General features: G+C 39.4%; 1 pseudogene across 1 annotated transcript in view; it reads left to right on the forward strand.

The window, feature by feature from the left end:
• The first annotated feature begins 2,500 nt into the window (after positions 1–2,500).
• Positions 2,501–19,420, forward strand: part of LOC101708939 (axonemal dynein light chain domain-containing protein 1-like) — an 86,690-nt pseudogene continuing 69,770 nt past the window's right edge. The window contains exons 1-6 of the transcript XR_015447589.1: positions 2,501–2,845; positions 2,931–3,204; positions 4,008–4,074; positions 5,000–5,157; positions 5,566–5,664; positions 14,947–14,952. The product of XR_015447589.1 is annotated as an axonemal dynein light chain domain-containing protein 1-like (transcript). The remainder of the gene's footprint in view (positions 2,846–2,930; positions 3,205–4,007; positions 4,075–4,999; positions 5,158–5,565; positions 5,665–14,946; positions 14,953–19,420) is intronic.

Below are 19,420 nucleotides of genomic sequence, written 5' to 3' on the forward strand. Positions count from 1 at the left end.
GACCTGTGGTGAGGCAGTACATTGTGATGAGAGGCACATGGCGGAGAAAAGCTGCTCACCACATGGATCCAAATGGGAGAGAAAAAGGATGAGATGGGGTGTTGTGGTTCCCTTCAGAGGTCCTCCCATGACACAAAACCTCTCACAGGGCCCCTGTCTTAAGTTCCCACCTCTCCCAGTAGCACCATGGATGGAGAGCAAGCCTGCAGCACACTGACTTTGGGGGACATTCTGGGTCCAGACTTGAGAAAGAAGGAAGTCAAAATATAACTTCATTTTAATGCACTCCAGGATCAAATAGTTTTAGAGAAAAATCATACCAAATCTTGAAAGAATGAAAAATTCAAAAAGTAATCCTATTTTTAGTAGAACATGTTTACAGTACATAATGTTTACATTAATCCTAGGGATTAACAGATTTTGTTCTTTTTATTCCCTTTTGCCTCCCCTCTCTCCTCTCTCCCACCATCACAGGATCCCCTTCCCCATTATTATTATTATTATCATCATCATCATTATTATTGATCATATTTGTGACACATAATGATTCCATTTACTCTGGGGAGCTGGGACACACACATGACACACCTTGATTCTTTTTACATCCCCTTCTTCGCACCCTCCATCTCTTGGTTCTCTTCTTATTTGAAAAGATCTCTCTCCCTTTTTCCTTTTATCTGTCTTTCACTTTGCTCTTTCTCCATACTACCTATCTCCCCAATGAGAGAAGCCATATGGTACTTAGGTGTATGTGTCTTATTTATGTAACTTAACATTATGTTTTCAAGTTGCATGTTTCTAAAAGCTTGTTCATAGCAGGAGGAAGGATAACAAGCTTTCCAATTTATTTTAATTTTATTTTTATTAAGTAATGTAGCCTATATAATCAAAAAGGAATAAAGAATACAAATATATTTTAAATTAAAACTCTGATATCCAAACCCAACTAATATAGTACAAGAAAAGAAATTGCAAGCCAATATTAACTATAATTAACCCAAATATCCTAAGTATGATAATATATAATTTACTATAAAAAGCATGTTAAAAGATTTTAGCTTAAATATTTATTAAAGTATTTTATCAACATAAACTACTATGTTAAGACCGGCATGTACTGCATAACAATGTTTCCATCAGTGGCAGACCAGGTGTACCATGATGGTCTCACAGATCATATCACCTGGTGATGTCTCAGCCATCTTAGTTTGTGTAAATCCACTCTATGATGTTTGGAAAATAACAAAACTGCTTCATGTTGGATTTCTAACAATGTACACATTTTTGAAATGACACATGACTGAAGTTTACAAAGTACCAATCAGCTGGGCAAGGTGGCACAGACTTGTAATCCCAGTGGCTCAGAAGGTTGACTCCGAAAGATCACAAGTTGGAGCCCAGGTTGGGAAACTTATAGTCACCTTGTCTCAAAATTACAAAAGAGGAAAGATTGGGGAAGAAGTTCAATGTACAGGCTTTGGGTGCAGTCCACTCTTTCTGCCTGTCATTTTTAGTCATTGGCAGAATGTGCCCACAGTTCCTAAGGAGCTGGAGAGTTATATTGTTTCAGTCTGATCTCTGAAGCCAAGAGGACACGGTGGCTGTGGGCAACTGTGAGTCTGATAGACTGTGGGGAACACAGGTTTGTACTTTTTCCACCTGGATGAGGACCACTTTGATCCCTGTCCTCTTGACACCCAGCAGTGTGAGTAGTTCACACTCCAGGGACGAGGTCCACGGTCCCTTTCCTTCATTAGAAAGGTCCTGTTCAAGTGTAGGCACCTCGTGAGTCATTTCCTCAGACCTGTACAGGACATGCATGTCTCTGAATGTGAGGGCAGAACGGGGTTTCAGACAATTCCGTCATTGACCGTTAGGTCATTCTGAGACTTGCATGATTGTTCATTGTCCTAAGGACAGGAGTCTACTGGAAAAAATGGCAGTGGGAAAGGTATGAAATTATTCCCGGGTGAAAAGAGTAGGCTATGACAATGAATGAAGAAGCAGGAATTATAATGCCTAGGACCAGTCTGTAGCCCTGGACATTCTTAGACACATGTAGAGGCTTCTGTGTCGTCACTGTTGTGCACGTTCACCCTCTTGTGGTCATATGCGGAGAGAAACCCTGAAGAGTTTTCCTGTTCTGTGACAGCACCGTTTTTAATGTATTATGAACGAATTTCTTTCTTGCACATTTCAAACCATTTTTTATGGTTTGCTTCTTTGTTGAAATACAAAAATCATAAGTTTTTCAGGCACTGGAAATGACCTTGCCCGCGCCTGCCTGTCCGCCCCCCTGGTGTCTAGACCCTGAGATTCCGAGACAATGGCCCAATTAACCATTTGCTTCTCTATTTCTATTGAAACTATGCTGTGATTTAGCACACACTGGAAATCCGAGACAGTAGGGATTGTTTTCCACCTGTAAGTTTCTTCTGCAGGCACCGCTGAAGACAGCCCCTATTAAGAGTTGCTAGGGCCCGGGGTCCTAGGTTTCTATGACAACGCAAGGCGTTCCGGGAAAAGGTGAGGCTGCCAGCGCCTGGCGAAAAACACATTTTGCTGGTTCAGCTTTCAAGTGTCCGTTTCCCTTCCGTTTAAATGAAGAAACGATGAAAGCCCTAGCGCTGCCAGCCCCCTGAGTCCCGAGGGCACTGCTTGTGGGAGAGGTTGGAGTCCCTATCTGACTGCCTAGAGCTCGCCACCGAGCTGCCGCCGGCCAGTGCGCAGGGTCAGCGGGTGGGTTGTGCGGGTGTCCTTCCCGGCCTCTGCCCAGAGCCTGACGCCCCTGCAAACTTGAGTCAGGACAGATGGCCTGAGAGATCACAGAGGACTCTGAAAGAGGGTAAACCACGGAAGAGTGATTCTGAAACCCCAGTCTAAACATAAGCACTTTAATGAGTCTTTTGTTTGTTTTGTTTTCCCTACAGGACAGTGTAGTAACCTGAAAGTCCCAGAAGTGCCTGTAGCAGACTGATTTATTTGTGAGTTATCTTTCTGAAGGAATATGTCACATTACTAAAATGGATGATGGGAAGCATTATTATGTCTCTCCCGAAAACGCCAACCTCACCGTTAAACTCTCCAGCATCTTATGACCCTAGGAAGTCAAAAGTATCGGCCCTCAAGGAGACAAGAAGTAAAGTTGAAGGATCTCAAAGACAAATGATTACAGTCATTGCTAGGTGTGGTGGCACAGGCCTGTAATCCCAGCACTCTAGGAGGCTGAGGTAGGAGAAACATAAATTCCAGCCCATTTTAGGCAGTTTAGCGACTTATCAAACACTGTCTCAAAAAACAAACCAATCAAAGTAAAATAAAAGAGGGCTGGCAAAGCAGCTCAGTGCAAAGGCCCTGAATTTTATCTCCAGTACCATGCCACCCCCACACCTGCCTAATAACAGCCACTGACAAATCACAATCCTGTATTTTCCTTATCCTTTTTTGTTTTCTGAGAAGTCTCTTTGTGTTGGCCAGGCTTGATCCCAGTGATCCTCTGACACAGCCTCCCTGTTTCAAAAGCAAAAACCAAATAATAGCAGAGATAACACATACAAGTAAGTACAAAATGACTGTATCAGGTTTTAGTAGTTTTTCTAAATGAGAGTATTTCATCCCAGCACTCTGGGAAGCTGGGGCAGGAGGATGGCACATTGGAGCCCAAATTCAGCAATTTAGCAAGACCCTGTCTCAAAAAAAAAAAAAATTGAAAAGGCCTACGTGAATCTGGCTCAGGAAGGCCCTGAGTTAATATCTTCAGTACTTCAATATATAGAATATATTGATATAGATAGATATAGATAGATATGTAAATATAATTGCAGATCTGTACCAGGATAAGAATCAGCTAGAGTCACCCCTCCCCTTGTTAGGACAAAGCTTTGTCTAACCTCACCTTCCCTAGTTTTTAGGGGAGATATGCTAAGGTCCCACCCAGCACTTCCCGCCCCCTTTCTCTTTCTCTCTCACTGTTAATTCCTTAACTTGTGACTACATACGTTATGTAGCAAAAAGGATTTTGCAGTGTGATAAAGGTTCAGGACCCTGAGATGGAGGAAATCCTGGTTTTTCAGAGTGAGCCCAACCTAGTCACCCGAATCTTTAAAGTGGAAAAAGTAGTCTCTCTCTCTCTCTCTCTCTCTCTCTCTCTCTCTCTCTCTCTCTCTCTCTATTTAATAATACAAACTTTCAGGAGTTTTTTAAATCAAAGTTTCCTTATAAAATTAATGTCAGTTGTTCCATGTGGGAGGCATTAAAAATGGTGGCAGCTCAACTCTACTGACTGAGTTCATAGAAGGCCTTTTCCAATCTTAGACCTCCTAACCATTTTTTTTCATTCCTCTGCCCTAGTAAGCTGAGTAGAATTATTTTTACAGTTTTTATTGCAATGATTTTCTCAGATTGTTCCACTTTTCATTTCCCACCATCCCAGACCTACTTTTAGTTTTCTTTTGGCCGGAGGTTGAACCCTGGGTTTTGTGGATTCCAGTTAAGCAGTCTATCATGAGATATATTCCAGTTCCTACTTTTATTTTTGAACTCAATTCAGATCCCTCCCAACCTCAGTGCAATGCAATTATTTTTACCTTTAAATTTATATAAGAAAAATTACTAAACAATCTAGTAATTTGGAGGAGAGGCTTCTTTTGTCATTTTTACATCAAAGGAAAAACAGATGTTCATTCCCATCATCTTAAGACTACCCCAGTTAATTAAGTGAAGTGAGTGTAATTTTCAACTTCGAATTTTGTATAATTCAGGTATATCTTTGCACCTGAGGTTTTGAACCTGTGTCTGATGTGATGTGAATAGGACAGGCCATATATTTCTCTTATGCAGTGTTTTAAGTATTACTTGTTACCATTCTTGTCAATTAGAAGGAGTGTTTCTCTCTTTTAGAAACAGATAGATGAGGATGATAAGGCATTCTAGGATGCTCCATTAAAAAAACTACAATAAGAGCTTTTCTTATTACTTTCTTAGGACTTCCTGACATAAGGGAGAAAAAAAAATATGGTGGATAGTTCCAAACCTCTTCCTACTTCCCTTCAGAATGAGTTCATCCCTGAGGAAGTTCTGCTTTCCCTGAGCTTTGCCACCAGTGATGGTCCTTGTCCGGAAAATGTACTGCCTCCTACGAAAGTTAAAACCCTTAAGGTGCGTGTGTATGTATGTAGAGTACTTGGGAACATTATCTTTTTGTTATCTGCTTCATTAAGTGTGAGCATATATTAGGTATTCCAGATGGTCTTAAAATTTTTTGAAAGTAATTTTCTAGATTGAAAGCTTAGATCTTTTACACCAATATTTCCAAGGCTTATTTCCATTAACCTGTTTTTATGTAAATTTACCAAAATGATTATTACTACTCATCAGTCTTAATATATTCATTCATTTTGGAATTATCCTAGTTTCAGTTTTGTCCACGTTATTGAATAAGTTCTTTCTTTCTTTATTCCATAGAGTATCCAAATTCCCCTAATGTAACTATTCAAAATCAGTTAATATTTCATTTGACTAGTGCGCCCTCTGTTGGACATTTCTGTGCTTTTTGCTTTTTCCCAGGGTACCCTTCCACGTGCTGTAGACCATGTCTGGCAGCACCCTATTCGAAGGAATAAATTCAAATACCTGATTGACCATCCTGACTCCCTAACAGGAGCTGCAAGGTAAAGAAGGAAGAGGTCAGGATAGAGGCAGATAAATAGAGTTGTCTTCTCATTTCATATGCTATCCTTGGTAGGGGCGGGATTGAAAATATAAAATCATTGATTAGAAAACATGCTGTATCTTTAGTAAATCAGAATACAGTCCAGAAGGACAAAGGATCACCATTTTGTGTGTGGTCATCATCAATATGATAGCTATAGGGCTGGGGATTTAGCTCAGTGGCACTATGTGCCTGCCTTGCAAATGCAAGGTTCTGAGTACAAAAGAAAGAAAGAAAGAAAGGAAGGAAGGAAGGAAGGAAGGAAGGAAGGAAGGAAGGAAGGAAAGAAAGGAAGAAAGAAAGATGATAGCTCTAAATGCAGACTGTACACGATTAATTTTTTTGCATGAATTTGTCTTAATTGTCTTAATACTGTCCTATTCCTTGTTTTTGTCTGTTAAAATGGATAGGGTCTGTAGGCAGAATTACTTTATAATGCATTTTTTTGGGTACTGGGGATTAAACCTTGCCTTCACACTGAGCTACATCCCATCCCTTTAAACATTTTTTAAATTTTGTAATTGGTGCCACTAAGTTGACTATGCTTGGATTAAACTTGTGATGCTGCTGTCTCTGCCTTCCGGAATGCTGGGATTGTAGGCATGTGCCACCATACCAGGTGGTGGATGCTTTTAGTGCCTCCTTTTTTTTTGTACATCTTAGAAGAAATATAGCTTCATGACATGGAAAACCTTCAAGGACAAGTGTTTAAATCCTCATTCTCTTCAAAGGGAACCCTTAACTTTACATGATTTCAGATAAAATCAGCAAATACTATTTTTTTAATGATTCGAAACATACTCTAAATGTCAAATTTTTTTCTTGTGAAGATCGTGACCTGTTCATTTTCTAAGTGTTATTTTTTTTTTAATTTTTTTCCGGTACCAGGGATCGAACTCAGGGCCTTGTGCTTGCGAGGCAGGAACCACTGAGCTAAATCCCTGGCCCCTAAGTATTATTTATCTACAGATTTTCTCCCTATCCACACCTCTCTGTATGTCTCTTTCTTTTTGTTTGTTTGCTTTTTCCTGTCATTTTCATCTGAAAGGGCTACCATACTTGGATAGGTTATCTAGTCTTTCTGAAGTTACTTTTCTCATCTGTAAGAAAGGGAGTGGTAGACTTTTTCAATTTTGTGTGCCTTCCAGGGATATTGTAAAGCACAAATGAGATAATGGATGCAAGAGCACTTGTAAAACCATTAGTGCAGTATCTAAGTATAAGGTATTGTTACTCAGCTATGTGTCAGTGCTAGAAAGAGTGGCAGAAAGGTAGCCAATTTTGACTTTTATGCCCTGAACTGTAGTATCATAAAGTACATGTACTTTGTTTTGTGCCTTCAGATCATGGTTATATTTAGTACTAATTAGTAGTTATGAAATGTTTGAAGTACTTTGAAAAATTAATTAGCTATTTCAGAATGCAACAGTAAACTGACATTAAAGTTTTGATGTCAAATGACTTCTGAGTGGGAATTTTTTAAATGTGAAGATTAGGTAAGAAGATAATGCTCCCTGCCCACTTGCTAAAATACCCTTACTTTAATCCCAGAACTTGTGATGGCATACCTCACATGGCAGAGAAGACTTTAGAAAGGGCTGGAGATGTAGCTCAGCATAGAGAGCTTGCCTAGCATGTTCAAGGTCCTGGGTTCAATCTCAAATATGATGAAAGGGAAGAGAAAAAAATGCAATTGGGTTCAGGAGTCGGGGACTTCTAGTGACAACTAAGCTGACAACTATCTAGAAAACGGGGATCTCAGTCTTACAATTTCAAGGAACTGAATTCTGTTAAACACAGATGATCACAGATATGGATCTTCCTGTAGTGTATCCAGACAGAAACAGCCCTGTCAGCACCTTGATTTTAGCCCAGCGAGACCTGCATTGGCCCTCTGACCTACAGAACTGGGATAATAAATCTGTGTTGCTTAAGCTAAGTTTGCAGTAACTCATTATGGCGGAAATATGTATATGCTCAATTAGTAGTAACAAGAGGAAACTTGCCCAGCAATCTCAAATATCCAGAGCACAGCAATAAAATACCAATGACAAATTGAATATTTTTTTCAACTCTGTCAGAGCTCAATGAAAAAATAAATTACTGTATATATTTCAAGTAGGAAAAAGCTAAAGGTAGAAACCTGAGTGTGTATAGAATCGTTGGAAGGGTTAAAGGAGTTGGTGTAAACAGTTTCCATGGGAAAAACTCCCAGTTTGGGCAGAGTTGACTCCACAAAGAAGCAACTCCCTCCAAAGCAGCCACAAGAGCTCTGGTTCAAGAATGTACCCCTCTGAGCAGACATTTGTACACAGCGCATACAATTAATTAATTAATTACTCTATGTTTTTTCTTTGTGGCCTTTTCTCTTCCCCTCTTTCTCTCTTTCTTTTTTTCTTCTTTCTCTTCCTCCTCCTTCCTCCCTCCTCTTCATCCTCTTTCTCCTTCTGGCTCCATAGAGATTTCTTTCTTTTTTCCTGTCTCTATACTGCCCTGGGAAGAAATTACAGAAATGAGTAACGTAGATCAGGACAGGAGTAGATAAAGTTATGAGAGGATCATGTGGAAGGCATCTGGGGTAACTGGTAAAGTTTGATCTTGTAATATGGTTGGTAATTACAAGGATATATATCTCAGAATAAATATTTGAGTTATACAGTTTTAAAATTTTTGTCAAAAAATTTAAAAGTGCTAATCAGAAAGAGAGCTTCAAATGTTGCTGAATATGTATTCAACATAAAAACATTCCTATACACAGGTAATCATGAATCAGAATACAGTAAAAGATCTCATTTACAACAGCAAAAACCAACACATTCAGATATCTTGAAAGGTATATAGGGAACAAATCTATCAAAAAGCAAGACCTGAGTGAATCCCCTCCACCCCTGGTACCAGGGCTCTAATTTAGGACCTTGCACTTGCAAGGCAGGTGAGATGGCAGTGAGTGTTCTGAAAATGTTCAAATGGGAAGGGGAACAAGGGAGGAGGGAGGGAGAAAGAAAGGAAGGGACAAGAAAAAAAGTGAAACTAGAAGAAAAAAGTGGAAACAAAGCTTTTGTACATAGGAAGAGGAGGGGGCTTGAGGGGGGAATGAGATAAAATAAAAAATAAAATTTATTAAAAAAATAAAATAAAATCTAAACTTTCATTAAAAAAGAAGGCCCACGTGAATAGAAATGTACCATAGCCATGAACTCAAAGAATCAGTTAGTAAGATGTCAATATTCCAAATTAATCTATAAATCCCATGTAATTTCACTTCAAATTCCAACAGATTTGTCATGGAATTCAACAAGCTAATCCCAAAATTCATATGGAAAAGAAAACAGCAATAGGCAAACTATGCATATTGTAGGTAATTAATAGAGTATAACACCACTTATGATTTAAAAACATTCAAAATTGTACTACATATTCCTTAGGATTATATTTATGTAGTAAACCTAAAACCACATACACATGGAAATGATAAATATTGAATTCCAGATAGGGAAGGAAAGATGAAGAACTTTTAATCTAAAGCAATTTGGTTAAATCTGTCAAAATTACAAATTCAAACTGTTCAATCTAGCAGTTTCACCTGTTGGAATTTATTCTGTAGATATAGTCATGTGAGCAATAGCATATTGGCAAAAATGTTAATTTTAGTTTTGTTTGTAACAGGAAAATATTGAAAAGATCATAGTATTTGGTATTAAAGAATTAATGATGGTATATTTATAATATATATATAATAGGATTCTATGTTGCCAGTTTAAAAACAATAAGGCTGAAGGGTGTAGCTCATAGTAGAGTGCTTGCCTAGTATACTTGAGGGCCTGGGTTTGCTTTCTAGTACTGCAAAAACAAACAAATACCCAACCAAAGAAACTCATTATATGCTGAGATGATGTGATTTCTAAAAAAGTAAGTAAGTTAAAAAAGCAAAGTGCAAAAAAGGATACAAATATTGAACATACATGCCCATTGCTTCTTGCTAATGTACAGTTTAATCAAAAAAAATTTTTTTGGTACCTGGAATTGAACTCAAGGCCTTTTGCTTGTGAGGCAGGAGGCAGAACCACTGAGGTAAATCTCCAGCCCTATCAAATATTTTTCTTCCCATTACCAGTTTGATGGGTAAAAAGTGGTATTTGATGGTTGTAATTTATGTTTTACTTACGATGTGCGAGGTTGAACATGTTCTCATTTGTTTAAGGTCTATTTGCATTTGTTTTTCTGTGACTATATTTACATACCCTTTGGAGCTATTTGGCATTTATTTTTTTTGTTTTTGAGGGAGATTAATTAGTTTCCTATTGAATTGATAGGTTTTTTTCACATTTATAGGAAGACTTTTAAAGGATATTGTCTCTTTGTCAATGATTTGACCAGAAAATGTGTCTTCTTAGTTTGTTTCCTTTTGAATTTGTTTTGGTGAAATTAAAAGATGTATGTAGTCAAATTTACCAGTCTTTTCTGTTATGACCTCTGCACATGAAATCAATTCCATGCAAATTGCTGAGATTTTAAATAACAAAATGACTATACACACCATAGTATCAGAGTCTGGGTGATAAATTGTGACTATTCAACAAATTTATTCCAAAAATATTTAATTACATCTGCCATGTGGAAAGCCTGGCTCTGCATATTCTGAGAAAGTCCACATGCTACATAGAAAGAGTTCAAGGGTAGAAGAGACATACTTTGCTGGGAATGGCAGGCATGTTTTCATGAAGGTAATACTTTGCAGTGGATCCTGAGAATTTGGACTTGTCTGGGGAAGAGGGACTTATTGGGTACTTGATGCTTAGTTAAGAAGCTATCTAGTTTGTGGAAACTATAATCTGAAAGTTAAAAGTAGAACACAGGCTTGAAAGAAAAACTGAAGAATCAGACTCAGAAATACTGTATAAGAGTCTAAGGTAGCTCTAGGGAAACTGTTAGCAGCACAACATATGTTTCCATCTAATGGAAAATCATTAGGGGTTTGTTGTGGCAATAAATTAATGCCTACTATTTTCTGTTTTGGAAATCTTAAGATTCAATCACTCAAGGTTCAGTTTCTTGGGAAGGTGTATTTAGCTTAACTTAGACTGCTTGTGCTGTGGCTAAGAGGACTTACTTGGTTTTTCATTTTTTCTTTATTTTGTTTTATTATTTTGAATAATTTTAGACTTTTGGAAAAGCTGCAAAAATAGTTCAATTTCATTTTCTTCATTACCCAGCCTCAGCTTTCCAAAATGTATATTTAAATTTTTTTTATTTTAATTGGTATGTGCTTACAGTACAATAATGATTACATTTCTTGTGGGAAGTTAGTATGTGTGCATAACAAATCTTAATTCTTGGGCTTGGGATTTAGCTCCGTGGTTCTGGTGTGCAAGGTCCTGAGTCCGATCCCCAGTAGCAAAAAAAAAAAACCCAAAAAAATGTTAATTCTTTTTAAAATTCCCCTTTTCCCTCCATCTCTTAGTCCCTTTGCCTTTTACAAAAGATCGATCTCCCTATTTCTTGTTATCTATCTTTTATTTTACTCTTCATTTATGTTTTGGGTTTCTCATGTCAGAGAAAGCATGTGATATTTAAGCTTGTGTGTCTGATTTATTTTATTATGGTCTCATCCTTTTTTCTACAAATGAATCACATTTATCCTTCTCAACTATTATCTAGAATATATAAAGAACTCAAAAAATCAGACCACCCAAATTTAAAGACCCAATGCAAAAATGGGCATGTGAAATAGAATGACACTTCCCAGATGAAGAATTAGAAATGTGGAATGTGGGAATAAGGACTGAAATGTATAGTAGATGTTGGGAAGTGGGAAGAAAATGTTCAAGTGGGAAGGGGAACAGGGAGGAGGGAGGGAGAAAGGAAGGAAGGGACAAAAAAGATGAAAATTGAAGGAATAAATGGAAACAAAGCTTTTGTATGTAGGGAGGGGAGGGGGCTTGAAGGGGGGAAAGGGATAAAATAAAATTTATTTAAAAATAAAATAAAAACAATTTTTTTCTTTCTTATGGAATCTCCACAGTGATTTCCACAGTGGTCGCACCAGTCTATACTCCTACCAACAGTGGAGAAGCGCTCCTTTTTCCCAACAGCTTCTCCAGCATTTGTTATTGGCTGTTTTCTTGATAGCAGCCATTCTTTCTGGAGAGAGATGGAATCTCAGTGTTGTTTTAATTTGCATCTCTTGAATGACCAGTGATGTTGAGCATTTTTTCATATATTTATTTGCCATTTGTATTTCTTCATCTGAGCAGTGTCTATTGATTTCAGATGCCCAGTTTTGGATTGGGTCTTTAAATTTGGGTGGTCTGGTTTTATTGAGTTCTTTATATATTCTACATAGTAGTCCTTTATCTGAGGAACTGATGACAAAATTTTTTTCTTACATTGTGCATTGTCTTTTCACTCTGTTGGTGGTTTCTTTCCCTGTGGAAAGAAAAAGCTTTTTTTGTTTGATTCTGAGGATCAAACTCGGGTCCTTGCACTTGCACAGGAGGCGGTGAAACCACTGAGCTAAATCCCCGGCCCTAAAGCTTTTTTAATAAGATGAGATCCCGCTTGTTGATTCTTTGTGATAGTACCAATGTGACTGAGGTTTTATTCATAAAATCTTTACTTACACCAATGTCTTCAAGAGTTCTGCCTATTCTATCTTTTAGCAGTTAAGTGTTTATGTTTTAATACTTAGATCTTTGATCCATTTTGATTTTAGTTTAGTGCATGGTGAAAGACATGTGTCCCATTTTAATCTTTGGCAAGTAGGAAGCCAGTTTTTTCAGCACCATCTATTAAAGAGGTTATCTTTCTTCTAGCAAAGGTGTTTGGCTACTTTGTGAAGGATAAGGTGGCTGAGTATGTCTGGAATTGTTTCTTCATCTTCCAGTCTGTTCCATTCATCCTCAGGTCTGTTTTTTTGTTTTGTTTTGTTTTGGTTTTTTGCCAGTACTAAGCTGTTTTTCTCACAGTAGATTTGTAGTATAATTTCAAGTCAGGGATTGTGATGCCTCCTGCCTTGCCTTTCTTGCCCAGGACAGCCTTTGCTATTCAGGGTCTCTTCTGATTCCAAATGAATTTAGGATTATTTTTGTTAATTCTGTGAGATATGCTGTTGGAATTTTGATTGGAATTGCATTAAATCTGTGTAACAGGCCAGGGATTTAGCCCAGTGTCACTGTGTCTGCTTTGCAAGTGCAAAGTCCTGAGTTCAATCCCCAGTACCCCCTGAAAAATCTGTACAACAATTTTTCAAGTATGGCCATTTCCACCATATTGTTTCTTTCTACCCGAAAATAAGGCATATCTTTCCATTTTCTGATATCTTCTTCAATATCCTTTTTTCAGAGTACAGTAGTTTTCAATGTAGAGGTTTTCTACTTCTTTTGTTAGTATGATTCCTAGGTATTTCATTTTTTGGATGCTATTGTTTTTTTCTTGTTGTTGTTTTGTGGGGTTTTTTTGGTGCCGTGGATCAAATTCAGGATCTTGTACTTGCCTGGCAGGCTCTATGCCACTGAGCTAAATTCCAAGCCACAGATGCTATTGTGAAAAATGTTGTTTCCTTAATTTCTCTCTCTGTGAGTCTGTTATTTATGTACAGGAAGGTGTGGGGGGCCTTGCCCCCCCGCTAGAAATCTTGAGTGCCTTTTACGGACATATCCGGGCCTGCTGCAAATCTACCCGGCAACAAGGAAGTAGCCCCAGTACCCTCCTCTTGCTCCTCCCCTCTAGCCCTACGGTATATATGTTGTAACAGCTTCTGCAATAAACGAGACTTGATAAGAAACCTGTCTTGTCTCCATCTCTCGTGTCCCCTGTCCTTTGTCATTCTCGCTCCCCCTCTAGGGTCTCCATTGACTTACCCGCGGGCTGGGACAGGAAGGCTACTGATTTTTGAGTGTTGACTTTATTTCCAGCTATGCTGCTAAATTTGGCTATTAAATCTAGAAGTCTTTTGGTGAGGTTTTTGGGATCTTCTATGTACAGTTATCATGTCATCCACAAATAATGATAATTTGAGTTCTTCCTTTTCTATCCTTATTCCTTTTTTCTTTCCTCTTGTCTAATTGGTCTGGCTAAAGTTTCCAGAATTATGTTGGATAGGAGTAGAGATAGTGGACATCCTTGTCTTGTTCCTGATTTTAGAGGGAAAGCTTTCAATTTTTGCCCATTAATATGATATTGGTTGTTGGTTTGTCATAGATGGCTTTTATCAGATTGAGATAAAGACTTCCAATTTTCTGTAGAGTTTTTATTATGAATGAATGTTGGACTTTGTCAAATGCTTTTTCTGCATCTATTGAGATGATCATGTAGTTTTTGTCCTTGGCTCTGTTAATATAGTATATTACACTTGTTGATTTGCATATATTGAACCATCCCTGGATCCCTGGGATGAATCCTACTTGGTCATGTGTGTAATCCTCTTGATAATTTGATGCATTATGTTTGCCACTATCTTATTGATGATTTTTGTGTCTATGTTCATTAGGGAGATTGGCCTGTAGTCCTCTTTTTGGTTGGCTCCTTCTCTGGCACTGGTATCAGGATAACACTTGCTTCTAGGAATGAATTTGGGAGTATTGTTTCCCTTTGAATTTCATTAAAGAGTTTGAGAAATAGCAGCATTAGGTTTTCTCTAAATTTCTTTTTTTTTTGCACATCATTTTATCTCTTATCACTTACATCATGCCTGGCACACAGAAAATATCCAGTAAGTACTTTTTTAAAAAGTGAATGGCATCCCTATTCAATCTTTAGGAAAGCTATTGATAGGCTTCTAGCACATTATGGATGCCATGGCAACTCTAAACTTTTCTTTTTCTTTTTTTTTCCTAAAATTTTTTTATTGGTACATTTTAGGTATACAATATGTTTACATTTACATTGGGTGCTTGTACCTGTACATGGTGTATCTTGGTTCTTATGTTTTTCCCCATTACCTGTGCACCCTTCAGCCCCTATACCCTTCCCTATTTACATAGATTTCATTTCCATTTTTTCTTTTCTCATAATTTTTTTCTTTCCTTTCTTCCCCCCCCCCACGCCCAACACCCCTACACTTTTGGAACTTTTTGTCCCGGCCCACGGGTAAGTCAACAGAGACCCTAGAGGGGGAGTGAGAGTGACAAGGGACAAGAGACACGAGAGATGGAGACAAGACAGGTTTCTGATCAAGTCTTGTTTATTGTGGAAGCTGCTACAGCATATATACCGTAGGGCTAGAGGGAAGGAGCAAGGGGAGGGTACTGGGGCTACTTCCTTGTTGCCGGGTAGACTTGCAGCAGGCCCAGACATGCCCGTAAAAGACACTCAAGAGTTCTAGCGGGGGGGGGGGGTGGGGCAAGGCCCCCCACAGGTCCTCCCTTTAAAATTATAACTATAGTAGAAAGGCATCAGGAGAGCCAAGCCTGTGGGGGCTGAGCCTGTCTTGGGTCAGAGCGACATACGTGTCTGCACCGTGCACCTTACCCATCATCGGTTAACCAGAGAATCAAGGCTCTGGCACCTGTCTTAGGCGGCGCACGAGGGCTCTCTCATTGCATGGCATGCTTGCTCAGTTGCCCGTCATTGGCTTGCCAGCCCACTCACCAGGTGGGGTGAGAACACTTTGCCATGGCAAGGACCTAATCGATGATCCGGCATTTGTCCTGGTCAGCCATTGTCAATCTATGATAGTGGACCTGTATGGGCACTGTTTTGTACTCGCTCTTCCCTGAGCTGATCTGAAGGCCCGCCACCATCAGATATATGAATTGGGGCCTGTGGCAGCCAGCAGACATCTTTGCCGGGATTGCCGCTGCAAGAGGCTTGGCCAAATTTCGGATATCCAGTGGGACTGGAAAAGTCTCAGTCACCCCCGACGGAGCCCCTGTAAGTTTTTGTAGAACAGCAGTTAGATATATTTTTCCATTGGAATGTGCACATTGTTGGACTTCAATGTAACAGGTAGAATGTATCTCTGTGGCCATGGTACAGCCGGTAGGGCATGGCCCTGGTTTGCCATTGATTGTTAGTATGACTTTAGGCTTAGTGACACAATCCCATTCTTGGTTATATCCTCCCGTTATCGAGGCCTCATAAACCAAGTAGGCAGTCTTGCTGCCGCAATCAGTACTACGGGTGTAACCTGTGGGTACGGGCCCGCCAGAACCCCCGGCACAGTCACAGGGGTTACCAGACAGGGCAATGAGCAGTTGTTCCTTGTTAACTGGTTGAAATCCACTTTTTGCTGTCGGTGCCAGGAGCAGCAACAGGCCATGTAACAGAATCAGGGATGTCATCTTTTTTAACCTGTAAGCAAAATTTCGTCCTGTGATGTAAGCAAGGCTGGGCTGTAGATAAGAGAATTAGGCTAACCTGATTAAGCTTTTGAAGATGACCAATGTGGACATATTACAATAACATATTTAGAACTTAACCAATGTAAACATTTTGTAATAACATATTCAGTGCTTAAATATCAAGGATAACCAATGTAATCAATTTATAACATATTTAGACAATATTCGTTGTGATGTGTCTCCCATGAGATCATAATATAAAATTTACTAGGGGGTCCCTTTAATGAATTAAGACCAGAATAATCATTTTCTGGGTGGCCACTTCTATATTCATCAAAGGGAGTCCCCATAGTCTCTAATCATTTTGACAAGCAATTAAGAATATATATATATCTTTTTATTTTACAACTGTTTATTGTAATTTGATTATTGCCTGTAGGTGACAATACACATTACTTTTATAAAATAAATTTGTGGCACTTTAATTAATTAGCAACCTGGGAAGGAAGGCATGCCTTTAATTTAATAACATTTATCTGTAAGCCAATTTAATGACAGGCAAGTATCTTTTGAAAAGGAAGGAAAAGAAATATTGAGCTCAACTATACGAACACAAACAACAGACAACAGACAAACATATGAGACAGTTTATAAAATTAGGGTGCACTCAAATATATCTGGCCAAATTGAATTATACTATTCTCTTTATGATTATTAGATTATAATTGTAGGTGCCATTGTTAACTGGTTGAAATTGGACAATATTAGGTCATCGGTATCATCAATACGCTTATCAACTTGTTTTACTAAGCATTCTGGAAGCCACCTGGCCGACTTCATTTCCTTGGAGTAAACACGCACTGACCCTCGGCCCCAGATGAGTATGGGGTCAGGCCCATGCCATGAGTGGTCCAGGGGGTCTCTCCACATCACAGAGGCAAATTGTTGTTGCGTCTCTGGTTGCCAGAAACGGTTAGCTGCGAATAATCCCTTAGCATCCAAATTTAAAAAGTTAAGAATAAATAGTGCATGTGATATTAGGTTTCTGGGTGACCCCTTGATAGGGTACCATTCCCCCCTTTTTATTTTATCTAATGTAATTTTGAGTGTGAGGTTGGCTCTTTTTATAATGTCTTGTCCTTGTGGATTATATGGGATTCTCATTATGTGTTATATCTAATTGTTTGTAAAATTTTGAGACGCTAGAGCTGGTATAGCCTGGACCATTATCAGTTTTAATTTGTTGTGGACATCCAAGTACTGAGAAGGCAACTAGAAGGTGGGCAATTACATGTTTAGTAGCCTCCCCGGATTGTAGGGTGGCAAATATAAATCCACTACATGTATCAATGTTGACATGTATATATTTAAGGTTTTCAAATTCAGGGTAATGTATGACGTCTATTTGCCATAGGCCATTTGGAATTAATCCACGAGGATTAACTCCCAGATGAGGTGTGGGAAGATGGAGGGTGCACGTAGGACAGGTTTTAACAATTTGTCTAGCTTGTTCCCTAGTAAGTTTATACATGAGGCAAAGCATGTGGGCACTAAGATGATGTAGCTGGTGTGCCTTCTGTGCCTGGTCAATTTGAACGGGGGCATCAATATTTAGTGAGTAGGCAGAAGCCTGAGGTCTTGTGGCCAGGTTTGTTAGTCGATTACCCTCTGTAAGCGGCCCAGGTAGGTTAGAGTGGGCACTAAGATGTCCAATAAAAAAGGGCTTAGATTTTTTTCTAATTAGACCTTGTAATTGGATAAAAAGGTTACCTGTCTGGGAAACATTTTTTATCTGTCCACATGTTTTTAACAGAGGTATCGATTGGGCAGTGTAAGCACTGTCTGTAAAAAGATTAATGGCCTCTTCAGGGAAGGCCGAAAAAAGCGCTGTGACCACATGTAACTTGGTCATTTGGGTGGAGGAATAACTGGTCTGGAATTGGATGGTGTTAGTGTCCCACACATAGGCAGCCACCCCTGTGGAGGAACCATCTGTGAAGATCAACAGGGCCTCAGTTAATGGAGTAGGCGAGGTGACCTTTGGAAAAATAAAATCATGTCTATTGGCAAAATCAATAAGTTTATCTGGAGGATAATGATTATCTATAAGGCCTGTATAAGAGGCGAGGGCAATTGGCCAAAAGTCAGTAACTTGCATAAGCCAGTCAATTTGTTCTTTACTGTAAGGTTGGAGGATAATGTCAGGCTCCTTTCCAAAATGGCACTTTTCAAGGTGTTTGCCCCGGGCAATAAGGTCAGAAACAGCCTTATAATAGGGGGTGATGATCCATTTGGGCAAAACGGGAAGGTGCACCCACATGAGGGGTGCGGTCTGCCAAAAAACAGCAGTGGGGGAAAGTGTAGTCTTGCAGATAATATATTGTAGCGGTAAGTCATAATCCATAAAGGTAACAGTTTGACGAAGAATTGCTTGTTCTACCAAGGTGATGGCCTCGCGACCGGCGGGGGTGAGCTCCCGAGGTGAGGCGGGGTGACTATCTCCTTTTAGGATATCATAAAGGGGCCTTAGTTCTCCTTTAGCTAATTTAAGATAGGGCATAAGGCAATTTATATCTCTAAGTAATTTTTGAAAATCATGAAGAGTTTTTAGGGTATCAAGGCGAAGGGTAAGTCTTTGGGGCGAAATGTGGGGTCTGGCCATTTGGAAACCTAAAAAGGTATAAGGGTCCTTTAGCTGTACCTTATGGGGGCAACCTGGAGGCCACGAGCCTCAAGGGCTGGGCAGAGCTCGGCATAACAGGTTAAAACCTCATTGCTATGTTGTCCAGCAAGCAGAATATCATCCATATAGTGTATAACATACATTTGGGCCCAAGATTCACATACGGCCTGAATAGCTGAAGCTACAAAGGACTGGCAGAGCGTGGGGCTATTTGCCATGTCTTGAGGGAGCACCCGCCATTGGAAGCGTTGCATTGGAGCACAGATATTGGTCACCAGAAGGCTAAATGCGAAGCGTTTTTGATCAGCAGGATGTAAGGGAATGGTGAAAAAACAGTCTTTTAAATCAATGACAACCTTATAATATCCAAGGGGGATGGCTACCGGTGAGGGAAGACCAGGTTGTAAAGGTCCCATAAATACCGTGGTCTTATTGACTGCTCTAAGATCTTGTAAGAGTCTCCATTTTTCTGACTTTTTTTAATGACAAAGATGGGAGTATTTTATGGGGAATTGCTGGGGATGATATGGCCAGCGTGAAGCTGTTCCTGTACCAGCTGCTGAGCCGCTAATAACTTATCTTTGGAAAGGGGCCATTGATCGACCCATACCGGATCATCTGAGAGCCAGGTGATCTTTTCAGCATGGTCCGCAGGAGTGTCAATGACCCCTATGGAAAATGGCCTAACCCTGCTCGGGGGGGTCGAAGGACTGGCTCAATGGGCTGTATAATACCTGTAGAGTTTTT

The sequence above is a fragment of the Heterocephalus glaber genome, unplaced genomic scaffold (assembly GCF_053883595.1).
Source record: "Heterocephalus glaber isolate CG9 unplaced genomic scaffold, H.glaber_assembly_v1.0 deba00000470, whole genome shotgun sequence".
In the NCBI taxonomy this organism is placed as follows: domain Eukaryota; kingdom Metazoa; phylum Chordata; class Mammalia; order Rodentia; family Bathyergidae; genus Heterocephalus; species Heterocephalus glaber.